The sequence below is a fragment of the Choloepus didactylus genome, chromosome 2 (genome assembly GCF_015220235.1).
Source record: "Choloepus didactylus isolate mChoDid1 chromosome 2, mChoDid1.pri, whole genome shotgun sequence".
Taxonomy (NCBI): domain Eukaryota; kingdom Metazoa; phylum Chordata; class Mammalia; order Pilosa; family Megalonychidae; genus Choloepus; species Choloepus didactylus.
In genome coordinates this window covers 109866452-109880862 of record NC_051308.1, presented here as the reverse complement: position 1 = coordinate 109880862, position 14411 = coordinate 109866452, and the positions used below count along the sequence as shown (strand labels likewise).

The window sequence follows — 14411 nt, the reverse complement described above, 5'->3', positions numbered from 1 at the left end:
GCGTTCAAAAGTGCCCATGCATGCAGGAAAATTTAGAAAGCCACCTGCAAGCCCAGGGCAAGATGCATGCTCTGAAAAGACCTCAGAAGATCCTAAGCTATCACCTCTTGCTGATCAGTAGGCTCAGTGCAAGCAGGAACTAAAAGCTAAGGCAGAGTAGTAAACAGCACAAGTAAGCACGAAGAATGTCCCAGGACAGAGTCGATCTGCAAAAACTGGGCGAGATTGCTTTTCTCTTTTTTCTTCTTTTCTTCTCTTGCTCTTTCTTTTTTCCCTTGGGTTCCCGGCATTCAAGAAAATTTCTTTAAAAACACATTAGCTGAATACAAGCTTAAAGAATAGATTTCAGAAACCACCATGACAAGGAAAACAGATTTCACAGAAAATAGCTTTGAGACATTATTAAGCACACAAACAGCAACAGCCAATAGCAAAAAACAAAAACAAACCCTGAGGAGGGGTAAAGAATTTTATTTCCAGGGTTACCTACTAAAATATTCAAAACTTCCATTCTCAACAAAAAAAATTACAAAGCATGCAAAGAAACAAGAAGGTATGGTCCATTCATGGAAGAAATTGAAAGAAACTGTCCCTGAGTAAGCATAGACATTGGACTTGCTAGACAAAGACTGAATCAACTGTCTTAAATGTGTTTAAAGAGCCAAAGGAAGCTATGGACAAAGGGCTAAAGGATTCTAAGACAACAATGAATAGGGAATACCAATAAAAAGAAATTATAAGAAGGAACCAAACAGAAATTCTGTTGCTGAAAAGTACAATAACTGAAAATGAAAAGCTCACTGAAGAGTTTCAATAGCAAATTGAAAAGGCAGAAAAATTAGTAAACTTAAAAAGAGGTATACTGAAATTATCCAGTCTGAGGAGCAAAGAATATAGAATGAAGAAAAGTGAACACAGCCTAAGGGACTTGTGGGACACTGTGAACTGTACCAACATAACACATAATAGGACTCCCAGGAGAGGAAATAAAGGGACAGAAAGAATATTTAAAGAAGTAATGGCCAAAAACTTACCAAATTTGATTAAAACAACTACCATCACCACCCTAATGTATACGTTCAAGCAGCTCAATGAACTCCAAGAAGGATAACCACAAAGAAATCTGCACCGAGACGCATTAAAATCAAATTAAGTGACTATCCTTTGAGCCCCAGGGTGGCCTCTACTGTGATGGCTGAGTAGACTAGGCTGCCCCTCACAGGGTCTGGCCATGAGGCCCAGACCTATCCTCCAGTGGTGTTGGCTATCCCATGAGCCAGGCGGTAGAGGAAGCACAAAACGGCTGTGGGCAGCTGGCAACAGGTCCATGACCCCATAATACTTGGAATGCGGGGCTGCCATGGGCACTCCTGTCCAACCGTTGTTCCCAGGAACACCTGGGAATCTCAGCCCTAGCCCAGAATGATGTCCCTAGGCCCAACCCTACTTCTGTCTCAGCCGCAGCCCAGGCCCCTGAAGTTCGTGGCCCTGCCACAGCCACAGCGTCTCTACTCCCCATGGACCGCGACCTTCCTTCCCCTTCCACTAGAGGAAAGCCAAGTTGGAAGCCACACCCCTCAAGCCTCCAGCCCAGTATGCAGAGGGACCCAGACTCTGAGAGGGAAGCACCCTCAAAGAGGACACCAGGGAGGACACATGCACCTGCAGTGGTGAGGATTTTAAGAAAACAGAGGAAAAGCTACAAAAAAATGGGAAGAAGAAATAATGAGAACTGTGGCACCACCCTATCTGTGTCAAACATCTGTCACGAGAACTTATATCACCAGAATTTGGGTTCAGAAGTACCTATCTTGAAAATAAAAACAACCTACCTGGAAGGGATAGTGCAACAGGTAAACAAGAATGGGGAACAGAGATACACTGTGCTTAAAAACCTTCTACTGCTTTACAGAATCATTTGGAAACTCCAGTAGAGCAACTGATGCTAGAACTTAATTTGTTAGAGCATGCTCGAAAAGAACACAGAATAGTAAAAGAGGGATATTTCAGGTAGGAAGTTATCCTCTTAATGAAGAAAGTACCATGGAGAACAGGGATTCCAAAAAAAATTTTCAATGGAAAGTGGTTTTAATTTAACCAATAATCCTAGAAAGCTCTTCACTCTGAACCACTTGCTAACAAGTGCTTCAGTTGATAAGCAAGTTGGTTCTTATCCTGGACTTCAACAAGAGATGCCATTAGGTCTCTACTAGCCTTATGGTGAAGATTTTTTTAAAGACAGAAATGAGCCTCATAGTAGCTCATGTTCAACAACAGCAAGCAACAATGATGAAACCTTGGAATATTAAATATAGAAACAGCACTGTGGTAAAAATTTAAGAGATGAAAATGATTTATCAGAAAATGAAAAAAAAAAAAAAAACAAATGATACTTTACACAGTCCTTTTAAAAAGATGGACCCGTGTACAGGATCCATTCACCTCATTGTGTGTCTCACAGCTTCACTACTTCTCACAGTTGCTCAATTTGGGCACAGAATAAAAATATACTTACAGGGCCCCTTGAGGAGCTGGGGGGAAATGTGGAAGTGTTGGACTTCCTCACATGGACTGATGCTGATGTTGTCACAAACATTAGGACTGGTGGTTTGATGTGCTGAGCCCTCTATCATGGGACTAGCCCTTATGGAGCTCGTTACTGCAAAGGAGAGGCTAAACTTGCATATAGTTGTGCCTAAGAGTCTCCCCCTGAGTAACTCTTTGTTGCTCAGATGTGCCCCCCCCCCAACTAAGCCACCTCAGCAGGTGAACTCACTGTCCTGCCCCCTACATGGGATCCGACTCCCAGGGGTGTAAAGACTACAACACAGGGTAGACTGTGTTGTGTAAAGACTACAACACAGGATATCTCCCTGGCAACACAGGATATGACCCCTGGGGATGAATCTGGACCCAGCATCGTGGACTGAGAATCTCTTCTTGACCAAAAGGGGGATGCAAAATGAAATGAAATGAAGTTTCAGTGGCTAAGAGATTTCAAATGGAGTTGAGAGGTCACTCTGGGGGACTTTCTCATGCACTATATAGATAACATTCTTAGGTTTTCATGTATTGGAATAGCTAGAAGTAAATACCTGATACTATCAAACTCCAACCCAGTAGTCTGCACTCCTGAAGACGACTGTGTAACAACGTAGATTACAAGGGGTGACAGTGTGATTGTGAAAACCCTGTGGATTACACTCCCTTTATCCAGTGTATGGATGAATGAGTAGAAAAATAGGGACAAAAACTAAATGAAAAATAGGGTGGGATGGGGGGATGATTCGTGTGTTCTTTTTTACTTTTATTTTTTATTCTTATTCTGATTCTTTCTGATATAAGGAAAATGTTCAGAAATAGAGATTGGGGTGATGAATGCATAACTATATGATAGTACTGTGAACAGTTGATTGTACACCATGGATGATTGTACGGTATGTGAATATATTTCAATAAAACTGAATTAAAAAAAAAAAAAAGATGGACCTGAACTTAAAGCCAGAAACAACAGAAAACTTTGAAGAATCTTTCAAAGAGGAACCAAGTAAAGTATTTCCGCATCCTAATTTTCTCCCTCCACCTTTCAATAGTCTGAATTTGCACAAATTAGCCCTCAAAATCTGAGAAATGGAAAGCAATGGTGGAATCCCCATAAAGCTCTATTGAATACTGATAACTCATTTCCTGGAAATGGAAAGAATACAACATGTATGTGACTATTCAAAAAGAGAGGCCAAGACTAGAAACTAACTTCTTTATTCCAGCAATTGCTGAATAATCTTTGTACTCCAAAGGTATACAGAGTGAAGCACTCAAAACGTTCTGATTGAGTCTTCAGACATCTTGTGTAGGAAAAAGTCAAGAAAAAGGGAAAACACTTCTGATTCTTCTAAGATTCAACAAAATCCAATTGGAGCAATGCTGAAAAATATAAATGGAACACTAGACCACCATATCTACAAAGGTCATCCTCTACAAAACAACTGATAGCAACTTACGACAACTTTTAAGAATCTATAAGCTCCATTATAATATCCATGCCAAGAATTCTCTAACAAGCTTCCTACTGCCCAAACAACCCAATGACTGGTTAAAATGGTCTTAACAAGATGTCTGCCACAAAGGCTGACAATATCATTTGCACCTGTACCTCTCTTCCCAAAAATGAGAGGAAAGAAATTAAGCCACCAAGGACAAAAAAGAAACTTTGCTGAAAAAATAAGAATATTGAACAGACCACTCTATATTCAGAAGCTGAACTGTTTATAGCATTCAATTATAGCGAAGGATAAATGCTCACCCACTGGACAAAAATAACCCTTTTCTTTCTTACATCTCTTCATGAATAAACCTATTCCAAGAAGCCCAGCTAAAATATGGGTCATCATTCCAAGATACAGGCATTAAACACACACACACACACAAAACAATTACTTAGGAGCCAAGATGGCGACATAGAGAGAAGTGGAATTTAGTTAGTCCCCTGAAGCAACTAATAAATAACCAGGAACAACTAGTAAATAATTTGGAATAAGTGCTGGGGGATGACCACGACAGTCCACACATTGTACACCAACCTGGATTTGGAGGAATGCCTGAGATCACAGCATAAAATCTGTAAGGAAAAACTGCAGAAGCCCCTGGAAGCCCCTCCCGCCATGGCAGGCTGCGCTGCAAAACCTCACTGTGGTAAAAAGCAGCACTCTCTGAACAAGCGAATATAGCTCAGCCCAACTCCAACTGTGGATTTAATTAACAATTGTGGACTGCTGAATACAAGCTACAAACCTCTAACAAGCAGACAGAGGCTTTTAATGAAGACTGACCTTGGAGAGCCCAGAGGACCAGCTGTTGCCTCTGGCTGATGAGTGAAGCTGGGAGCCATGGACTGGCTCTGGAGGGGGGCTTTTTGTCTCTTTTTCTCTCTCTCGAGCTGAGAGTGGAGAGAGCCTCAGCCATTTTCAGTTCGCAGAGCTCTGACCTAGACCGGGTTGGAGATTACAGAGCCAGAGAGAAAAAGAAGCTACTCAAATGCAGATGATAACTCCCCAGGTGGTGTATCTTCCCAAAGAGAAAGGAGGTGGGGCCCAGCTCTACTAAGGGTCTTACCTTAAGAATCAGACCCCAAAGCCTGGGGGAAAACAGCCAAAATAGAAACTAAAGGGGCCACATCACCTTACACCAGTAGGGAGCAACAAGCTGACAGGAGCCACCTGCTTGCCAGGTTAGGCAAAGCACAGTGGCTAGAGATGTCACAGGAAAGTCTGTCAACCTCTAAAACACACCAGCAGGGAGACTTGAAACTGAATATAACCCCATTCTGAGATCTGAACCCGTTCTGGTTTGGAAAAATCTGATTGGGGCAACCAAGGAAACAAGATGCCTAGACAACAGAAAACTACAACCTACACTAGGGAAAACAAAGATATGGCCCAGTCAAAAGAACATACTTACAACTCAATCAAGATACAGCTGAGATATCGTTTCACTTAAATGAAACAATCTATTAAAGATTTTCAAAGCAATATGATAAATTAAATCAAAAATCAAATCAACAAGTTCAGGGAAGATATGGCAAAAGAGATGAAGGCTATAAAGAAAGCACTGGGCAAACATAAGGTAGAAATCAAAAGTTTGAAAAAACAACTGGCAGAAGCTACGGAAATGAACAGCACAACAGAAGAGATGAAAAATACAATAGAGACAGACAACAGCAGATTTCAAGAGGCAGAAGAAAACACTCAGGAACTGGAGAACAAGACATCTGAAATCCTACACATAAAGAAACAGCGAAACGAATGGAAAAATATGAGCAATGTCTCAGGGAACTGAATGACAATATGAAGCGCATGAATGTACGTGTCATGGGTGTTCCAGAAGGAGAAGAGAAGGGGAAAGGGGCAGAAGCAATAATAGAGGAAATAATCAATGAAAATTTCCCATCTCTTATGAGACATAAAATTACACATCCAAGAACTGCAGCATACCCCAAAAAGAAAAGATCTGAATAGACCAATGTCCAGCCACTTAATAATCAGATTATCAAAAGTCAAAGTCAAAGAGAGAATCCTGAAAGCAGCAAGAGAAAAGCAATCCATCACATACAAAGGAAGCTTTATAAAACTATGTGTGGATTTCTCGGTAGAAACCATGGAGGCAAGGCGGCAGTGGTGTGATATATTTAAGATACTGAAAAAGAAAAAATGCCAACCATGAATCCTACATCTGGCAATCCTCTCCTTCAAATAAGAGGAAGAGTTCAGAATATTCTCTGAAAAACAGACAATGACAAAGTTTGTGAACAAGATACCTGCTCTACAGGAAGTACTAAAGGGAGCACTACAAACAGACAGGAAAAGACAGGAGTGAGAGGTTTGGAACACAATTTTGGGTGATTGTATCACAGCAATGTAAGTACACTGAACAAAGATGACTATGAGTATGGCTGAAAGAGAAAGGGTAGGAGCATGTGGGACAGCAGAAGGAAAGAGGAAAGATAAAGATTGGGACTGTCTAACTCAGTGAAACCTAGAGTGCTCAACAACTGTGATAAAATGTACAAATATGTCTTTACATGAGGGAGAACAAAAGAATGTCAACCTTGCAAGATTACAAATGGGGTGGTATTGGGGAAAAAATACAAACAATGCAAACTAGAGACTATAGTTAACAGAAACATTGTATTATGCTTCCTTTAATGCAACAAAGGCAATATGACAAAGCTAAATGCCTACAAGAAAGGGACATAAGGGAGGAGTATGGAACTTGACATTGGTGATGTTGTCTGACTCTTTTATTGTCCTTCAGTTTAATTCTCCCTTTCCTTTTGTTGCTTTTTAGCTGTTATTTTTCTTTCTTTTTCTTTTTCTTTTGTGTCTCTTCCTTCTTTGACTCTTCCTCCTTCTTTGTGGAAGAAATGCAGATGTCCTTATATAGATAGTGGTGATGGTGGTGAATGCATAAATACAGGAAACCATTGATTGTTTACTTAGGACAGAATGTATGGTGGGTGAACAAAACTTTCTTAAAAAAAAAAAAAAGGTTGATGAAGAAACCTTGAGGGCACTATATTGAGTAAAATAAGTCAGACACAAAAGGACAAATACGGCCTGGTCTCACTGATATGACCTAATTATAATATGTAAACTCATAGACATGAAATATAAGTTACCAGGATATAGAACGAGGCTAAAGAATGGGTAGCTATTGCTTATTATGAGCAGAATGTTCAACTAGGTTGAACTTAAGTGTTTGGAAATGGACAGAGGTGATGGTAGCATGTTTTGTGAGAATAACTAACAGCGCAGAATTGTGTGTGAAGGTGTTGGAAAGGGGAAGCTTAGAGTCACATATGTCACCAGAAGGAAAGCTGGAGGTTAAAACATGGGAATGGATAAAACAGGAATCTTGTGGTGGACAATGTCCAAGAATAACTATACAAATACTAAAAATCTCTTTCATGAACTAGAACAAATGTATGAAACTATAACTAAAAGTAATTAATAAAGAAGCAGATAAGGAAAAATATGTATCTATTGCAAACTACGTACTATGGTTAGTAGTATTTTAACATTCTTTCATCAGCAGTAACAAATGTACTACATCAATACTATGAGTCAATAACGGAGGTGGGTGGTCAGGGGTATGGGAGGATTTGAGTTTTCTTTTTTGTCTTTCTTTTGCAGAGTAATGAAAATGTTCTAAAAATTGGAAAAAAAAATTAATTGTGGTGATGGATGCACAGCTGTATAATGGTACCATGGGCATCTGATTGTGCACTTTGGATCTTTGGATGATTGTATGGTATGTGAATAATCTCAATAAAATTAAATTTAAAAAAAAAGTAAATGAGAAGGAACTAAAAACAGTATACCCCAATCACAAGGGGGATGTGAACTGAAGTGAAATAAAGCTTCAGTGGCTGAGAGATTTCAAATGGAGTCAAGAGGTCACTCTGGAGGACATTCTTATGTACTATATAGGCAACACTTTTTGGTTTTAATGTATTGTAATAGCTAGAAGTAAATACCTGAAACTATCAAACTCCAAGCCAGTAACCTTGACTCTTAAAAATGATTGTATAACAACATGGCTTACAAGGTGTGACAGTGTGATTGTGAAAGCTTTGTGGATCACACTCCCTTTATCCAGTGTATGGATGCATGAGTAGAAAAATGGGGACAAAAACTAAATGAAAAACAGGCTGGGATGGGGGGGACGATCTGGGTGTTCTTTTTTACTTTTATTTTTTATTTTTATTCTGATTCTTTATGGTGTAAGAAAGAATAACTATATGATGGTACTGTGAACAGTTGATTGTACACCATAGATGATTGTACGGTATGTGAATATAACTCAATAAAACTGAATTTAATTTTAAAAACAAACAAGCAAACAAAAAAACAGTATATCCAAAAAATCAATTAAACACAAAAGGCAATATGGAGGAAATGAGAAATAGAAAAGGTAAAGACATAGAGAAAAATAGCAAAATAACAGAAGTAATCTATCCCTTATCAGTAATTACTTTAAACGTCAATGGTTTAATAAACTCCAATCAAAAGGCAGAGATTAGCAAAATGGATTTTAAAAACATAATTCTATATACACACACACACATAGAGCCACGTCTATTAGTGAAAAGGCAAGCATGATCTGATAATGTGCAAAGAGTAGGAAAAAAACATATATCTGTATGCACACAGAAAAAAAAGCATGGACTATATATAGATTGATAACATTTATTACTTTATAGGGAAAGTTTTGGAAGGAAAAGGAAAAATTTAATGTTACATACATTTTTATATTGCTGGATCTATTACAGAATTTGTATTAGTTTTATAATTATACAAAAATCCATAAAAACTTTTTTTTAAATTTGAAATATATGTACTAATCATATGTCCACACCTCTGAAAGTTTTGTTATTGTTGTTTTGTTCATATCTACTTAAAACTGAGAAAACTACCATATCTTCTGGACAAACCTGCTAACTCAATTATTCCAATACTGACTAGTTATTTTCTTAATAAATTCCTCTCCTCTTTCTTTTCATTCAACAGACTACTACTTACTACATACCTCTTTAAACTAAACCACTACCCTCTTTACTTGAATTCAGATGCATTTTTAAGAGCAGTCTCTGTGGAAGACCAGGTAAAGAATGTAACTGTCATTTCATAACACTCATAATTAAGATACTTACGAACTAGGCCTAAAATGAAAATTGTCTGTGAATGCCCTAAAATTATAAGCCAAAAGAATTTATGTACATATATGCATCTTCTGGGGAAGAATGCAAAGGTTTTATCATATTCTTAAGGCGGTCCATGACCAACCCACCACCACCAAAAAAAAAGATCTCTGTTTTTTTTTTTTTTTTTTTTGTGAGCATTCACATGGGACACAAGTATCTTTTTTTTTTTTAATTAAATTCAGTTTTATTGAAATGCATTCACACACCATACAATCATCCATGATATACAAAAGATCTCTGCTTTTAAGGCCAGCTTCTAAGATAAGGCAACAGTATAGATGCCCATGAAACATGTGGCCATTTTTAACCACCTAGTTCTAATTCTCAGAGTCTCAATAAATAGTTTCCAGATTCTTGTGGAACAGATTTCCCTAGAAATATTTTGAGAGGTTTATCTAAATCCCAAATCATATTACTATCTTAAATATCTCAGTTCTATGTAGGAAGATGATTAATTGTCTATAATAGATCTGGAAATTTTGGGTAATGTTATTTAATGACAACTTTTACCTGAAGAAGAATTTGCGTTCTAATGCATGCAGTTGTTCCCAGCTTTGACTTGGAAAAAAGAAATCATAAACAATATGGATCCTTAATCCCCTGGTTATTTATATAAAACAGCGGTAAGAAGTCATATAAATACTGGGGAATATGTTATGACCAGAAATGCTTCCCCTCAATGTTCTGGAATTACCTTCTCTTGCAGGGTTGGCAGAGTCCAAAACTGCTGGCCTTTAAGGCATAGTGCCAATTCAACAGATAGGTCCTACAATTTCTTAATGATGAAGGTGAGTAGGCTATGGTGAGGTCATGTACTCAAGCAGAAGAGTATCTGTTTAATGCATGAATTAAGAGGATCTTTGATGGGTTTTTAAATCAACAACAAATAATCTACATGCTGTGACTGCCTTTGTTATTTTATTCTTTTCAATTTCTGATACTATATACATTCAAAAAGAATCTTACCCACACCCAGGAAATATGTCCCCAAATATGCAGTGAGTCAACCCAAACTGTATTGAGCCTCTAATATTCACAGTATTGGATCTTATACACGTATTCTAAAATATTAGATGTGTTCACTCACGAAGTCCAAAGATGAAAACAGGCTCCTTTAAAGTAAGCCTTGACAATGCCCAGTGACAGACTAAATAAGAAATAGGAGACACCTTGGCCTTACTCTTACTCTGTAAATTTTCAAAGCCAGAAATGGTTGTTAACGGGTACTCCATGCCTTTTGATACTTCAATCACTATTTTATAAACCTGCATTTATTTACTTTACCTTATCTGGCCCTCCATGGTGGATACCTAGAAAGGTTATGGCCATTACAGCTACTTTTCAGAGTAATGAAGTAGAAATAAGCACCTTGGTTCTTAATTTCATGTAAAAATGAATTTTCTGGAGTTGACAGGGTGTGTGTGTTTGTATGTGTGTGTGCAGGTAGCAGAAATAAACATCCCCACTGCTTTTCCAGGAGACCAGTGGCTCCAGGGACTGAAGTCATAGAGGGGACTTTTGTCATTAACTCAAGAACAAAATGATTATGGACAAAAAAAACAAACAAAAAGAGTATTCCACATCTGTGAGACACAATAAAAGAACTATTTAACAGACTAAAAATAGTCAGTTATTCAATTATTTTATTTTTGCCTATTACCTTTTTTTCCTTTTTAAAATTTCTATTTATTTAATTAGATCAGTTATAGGTTTACAGAAAAATCATGAAGAAATACAGAGTTCCCCTATATACTCCCTCACATATGCAGTTTTCCCTATTAGTAACATTTTGCATTAGAACGATACCTTTTCACAATTGATGAAATGATTTTATAATTCTATTATTAACTATAGTCCATAGTTTACATTAGGGTTCACTCTTAGTGTTGTAAAGTTTTATGGGTTTTGTTTTATTTTGTTTTCTGGTATTATCTATTAGCTCTTGACTAATTAGTAACTTGTTAGGTATTCTTAGCAAGGAAGACACTACTCCAAAAATTATCAGAAGATTTTCTTTCAGCCCTGGTATTCTTGATAAATTCTTCTGCGTGTCAAGAATACCCCACAACTGAGTCCAAGAACTGCACCTCTTCTCTATCTACACTCACTTTCCAGGTAACCTCACCTAGTCCCATGCATCTAAATAGCTGTAGAAAGTGATAAACTCCAAAATTTACATTTACCTTGACCTTGAGACTTGTACATCCAAATTGCCTATTCAACATCTCAACCTGAGACACTTAATAAAAATCTCAAAGTCAGTATATCCACACCAAATTATTGATTTCTCTACTCCCCACTCACTCTCCACAACAAGCTTTTCCCACAATGTTCCTTATCTCAGTAACAGCATCTGCTCAGGCATCACTGGAGTCATCCTTCACCTCTTTTACTCAAGACCTCACATCTACCCATCAGCAAATATCATCTCCACTACCTTCAAAATATATCCCAAATCCATCTCCCTGGTAATAGCCTAGGTTCAATCCACTATCATCTCTTGCCTCAATTATCACAATAGTCTCCTAACTGGCTGCCCTGAATCCATCATTTTTATTACCTCCAAAATCTTTTGAAGTGTATAAATGAACTCAAGTTAAAATCTTCCAATTGCTTTTCAACAATCCTAGAATAAAATCTAGATATCTAGTTGTGCTAGTTTAGATGTATTATGTTCCCCAGAATGCCATTATCTTTGATGCAGTCTTGTATGGGCAGGAAACGTATTGGTGTTGACTGGGTTGGAGACTTTTGATTGGATGTTTCCATGGAGATGTGATCACTCAACTGAGGGCGAGATCTTTCATTGGATAATTTCCATGGAGGTGTGGCCCTGCCCATTCAGCATGGGCCTTGATTAGCTCACTGGGGCAGTATATAAGCTCAGAAAGAAGAAGCAAGCTTGCTACAGCCAAGAGGGACACTTTGAAGAATGCACAGAAGCTGAGAGAGTAGCTGCAGATGAGAGAGAGTTTGAAGACAGCCGTTGAAAGCAGACTCTTGCTCCGGAGAAGTTAAGAGAGGACAGACACCCCAAGGGCAACTAAGAGTGACATTTTTGAGGAACTGCAGCCTAGAGAGGAATGTCCTGGGATAAAACCACTTTTGAACCCAGAACTCTGGAGCAGATGCCAGCCACGTGCCTTCCCAGTTAACAGAGTTTTTCTGGACACCAATGGCCATTCTCCAGTGAAGGTACCCGACTGCTGATGTGTTTGTTACATTGGATACTTTACGGCCTTAAGACTGTAACTGTGTAACCAAATAAGCCCCTTTTTATAAAAGCCAATCCATCTCTGGTGTTTTGCATTCTGGCAGCATCAGCAAACTGGAACACTTGTCAAGGCTCATAAAGTCCCAGTATTATCTAGCCCCAGCTACCTCTTCTACCTATCGGCTATCATTTTTCTCCACCTTGATTACTCTGTTCCAGCCCCTTGCTAGTCTTTGAACACACTAAGTATACTTCTGCCTCAGGACTTATGCTTGCCCCTAAATACTTGCATGGATTAGTCCTTCATATCGTTCAGGTCTCTGCTCAAATATCACTGTCTTAGAGGATTTCCCTGATCACCCAATATACCTTTTCCTTGTTTACATTTCCTCTATAAAATTTATCATAAAAAATGCTAAGATAACATATATTCATTTATTAAATATCTATCTTATTCACTAGGAAGTAAGCACTATGAGGGCAGTCATTTTATTTGTTTTATTCACTAATGAATACCCTGAGCTTAGAAGAATACTTGACATATAAATAAACAATGAATAACTGTTGAATGAACAAGTATCCCTTCTGACAGAAGGCACAGGAGGCACAATGCTGGTTTTTATTTGCATCAGAACAGACAAATTAACCCACTAATATCCCAAAGGACTAACTGTCCAATGGACTGCCTGGATAAAACACAGGCACAAATATGAATTCCTGAAGAGGAAGAGATTTTTGTCCTAGAACTGATTTGCTCTAGCATAAAAATAATTATATCCCAGGACATTCATTCCTTCAGGAATCTATAATCTAGAGAAGGGCAACAGAAGTCTTATTTAAAACACATTTAAGATGTACCAAAAGATCTTGTACTGGAAAAGGAAAATGAAAATGCCCAAATTATAACGTCCTAAAACAGAAGAGTTATTTTGTACATCAGTTTATCTCCAGTGCTGGAATAGTGCCTAGCACATGGTAAGCACTCAATAAATACATGTTGCTCTTGTTTCTGAATCACAGGGGGTGGATTAGTGAAAGACAGGAGTTCTGTTACAGAAGAATAGAAGAATACACTGTGCTCCTAAAAACCAAGGGAAATACACAATACAATGAAACCCAATTTAGTTCAAAGAATTAAGAAGGCTCTCCATCCAAGCAAAATTCATAGTGAGATATATTCCGGTTCACTTTGGAGACAAATCCTTGATAGGTTTTTTTTTTTTTTAAAAAAAAAAAAAAAAAAAAAAGCCAAACACAAAAGCCTAGGCTGGAGTTAAGTGGGAAAAGACAAAATCAAAACTTACATGTGAGGAAAATGAAATATCCTAGAAGTATCTAAAATGAGGTCTCCTAAAAAATACCTAAAATAATGTATCTTAAAAATTGAGAATTAGAATATGTACACAAGTAAAAAAGTTATTTTTATATAGCTGCTAAACTGTATTTTCTATGTTCTTACGTCCTATAGGAAATACATATTAGGAAGCAGTTTGCTTTGCTAAAAACAGTTCTCTTTTCAGGAAATGAAGAACAGAATAAACCAATAATAACAGCTAACATGTATTATGTACTTGATACATGTCATATACTATGCTAAGAACTTTATACCTATTATCTTGTTTAATCCTCCAACAACTCTATACTATAGGCATCATCATCATAATCATCATCATCACTTTATAGCCAAGAAAACTAAAGACAGTAAAAATATGCAAAAGATTACCCCATTCAGTAAGCAGCAAAACTGGGTCCATGATCTTAACCACTATTTTGACAAACGGGGGAGAAATATACCCAGTGGAGTCTAAGAAACTTGTTCTTTATTAAGAAAAGTAATTATACCTTTATCTTTAAATATGTCTGGTATCTATTATAAACAAGGCCTGATTAACTGGAATATTGAAAGACTGGCATGGGTTCTAGTAAAATTTTCCTGAG

At 37.6% G+C, this 14411-nt stretch overlaps 1 protein-coding gene and 1 pseudogene across 6 annotated transcripts in view; one reads left to right on the top strand and one right to left on the bottom strand.

Annotated features, from left to right (window-relative positions):
* The window catches only part of ASH1L (ASH1 like histone lysine methyltransferase), a 337510-nt gene that overhangs the window by 316362 nt on the left and 6737 nt on the right, over positions 1 to 14411 (bottom strand). The window lies entirely within an intron of this gene.
* Positions 1710 to 4320, top strand: LOC119526583 (annotated as a pseudogene).